The sequence below is a fragment of the Limulus polyphemus genome, unplaced genomic scaffold (assembly GCF_000517525.1).
Source record: "Limulus polyphemus unplaced genomic scaffold, Limulus_polyphemus-2.1.2 Scaffold3905, whole genome shotgun sequence".
Taxonomy (NCBI): domain Eukaryota; kingdom Metazoa; phylum Arthropoda; class Merostomata; order Xiphosura; family Limulidae; genus Limulus; species Limulus polyphemus.
The window spans coordinates 12,477-14,882 of record NW_013669515.1 but is presented as its reverse complement, the minus strand read 5'-3'; positions in this window follow the sequence as shown (position 1 = coordinate 14,882).

The window sequence follows — 2,406 nt, the reverse complement described above, 5'->3', positions numbered from 1 at the left end:
GAGACGATCCACTATGTCATATGGGCCTTCCCATGGAGAAGACAACTTAGGAGACTTCCCTTTGGTCTTCCTGGGATTATACAACCACACCTTGTCTTCTGGTACAAAGCTGTCTTCAAAAGATCTCTTATCATAACATAGCTTCATCGAATCAGCAGACGTTTTCAAGTTTCAACACCCTTGATGGTGAATATCATCCATCCTTTCAGATAACACTTTCACAAACTCTGGCACATTTTCAGGCAACTCTTCATAAAGTGGGCATCCTGTTATCAGGTCCACTGGCAACCGAAGTTCTCGATCAAACATCAGCTTTGCTGGAGTGTATCCAGTGGCTTCATGCTCTGCTGTTTTATAGGCCATCAACAGTGGAGGGAGTAAGACATTCCAGTCATCTTGGTGGCTATTACAAAACTTTGCCAATTCCTGTCCAAGTGTCCAATTGTACTTTTCTACCATCCCATCAGACTGTGGGTGAAGTGGCGTTTTCCTGGTCTTTCGTATGCCAAACAACTTATAGCATTCATGGAACACAGCTGATTGAAAGTTATGGCCTTGATCCAAATGCATTTCGTATGGCATACCAAATCTGAAGAAGAATTCACTAATAGCCAAAGCTACAGTTGTAGCTTCCTGATTTGGTATTGCATATGCCTCAGGCCACTTGGTGAAATAATCCATCACCACACAAATGTTCTTGTTTCCAGCACGAGTTTGAGACAATGTCAATGGCTAATATTTCCATTGGTGTACCAACTTGATATAACTTCATTGGAGCACGTCACTTATGCTTGGGTCCCCTTTTAGCACAAAATGTACTGCATGTCCTGCACCATTCTTCCACATCTTGCCTCATACCTATTCAGTAAAATATCTGTCGTAGGTGACTCAATGTCTTCTTAACTCCGAGATGTCCTCCTGTTAAACTATCATGGGATTGACGCAGCACAACTTCCCGTAACTTTCTCGGTATAACTGTTTGCCAGGTCGTCACTTTCCCATCTCCGGAGAAGAATACCATCTTCAAGCTTCAACTGGTCCCATTGTGCCCAATAGTTCTTTGTAACAGGGCTTAAGCTAGAAACCTTCTCCCAAGCAGGGCGCAAAACACTTGCTTTTAGAAAATCAATTATTGGCTTCAAATCTTGGTCTTTCTCCTGCTCTGATTTAATATCTATACCTGGTTCTCCTTCTTCATCATCAACTCTTTCAGTCACTATGACTTCAGCTTGATGGCACCTGGTTAGTTCAACCTTTCTTTTGCGGCAATGCCTGCAGTCATTTTTGCAGGTGTCTTTGGCTCAGTCCATCAGCATTTCCATGAGATTTTCCTTCTCTGTATTCAATATCATACTTATACTGGTCTAACTTTCCAATCCAACATGCCAGTTGTCTCTCTGGGTTCTTTAATGATCTTAACCAGCATAACGCAGCATGGTCTGTCCTGATGGTAAACCTGGCACCATAGAGGTAAGGATGGAAATATGTCAGACTTTTTACTATAGCAAGGAGTTCTCTCCATATTACACAGTAGTTCCTCTCTGGTCTACTGAAAACCCTACTGAAGTAGGCCACCACATGTTCGTTTTCGCCCACTTTCTGAGACAACACTCCTCCAATTCCGACATTACTAGCATCACAATCCAGTATATATGGCAGTGAGGGAATTGGAAGCTTTAGAAGTGGAGGTGAGGCCAATTTTTCTTTCATTGTGTTGAAAGCATGCTGGCAAGAAACTGTCCATTCGAACTTCTGGCCTTTTTTGTTAAATCATGTAGTGGAGCAGCTATAGTTGCAAAATCGTTCACAAACTTCTGGTAATAGGTACACAGTCCCAAGAAACTTCTTAACTCTCCCACATTGTGTGGTGTTGGCCAAACATGCACTGCTTTTAGCTTGTCAGTTTGCACACCATGCTCACTTATAATGAGACTCAAGTCTCATCACCTCTTTCTGGAACAAGTAGCATTTCTTGGGATGGAGTTTGAGGTTTGCTGCTTTAAAATTCTTGAATACGTCCTCTAGCCGGGACATTTCCTCATCAAACATTGTTGCAAACACAATGACATCATCCAGGTACACTAGAGCTATCCTCCATTGTATGCCTTCCAATACTCTTTCCATCAGCCTCTCATATGTTGCTGGAGCATTGCTAAGCCCGAATGGCATCACATGGTATTGCCAGAGACCTTGCCCATAACTAAATGCAGGCTTCAACCATTTTCATTTGATGGAAACCCGACTTTAAGTCTAGAGTTGAAAACAAACTTATTTCACTTAAGGCATCAAGAGTATCATCAATTTTGGGCAGTAGGTATGAGTCTTTCTTGCTTGTATTGTTAAGAGCCCTGAAGTCCACACAGCAACGTTGGGTCCCATCCTTCTTCTGGACTAACATGATGGGAG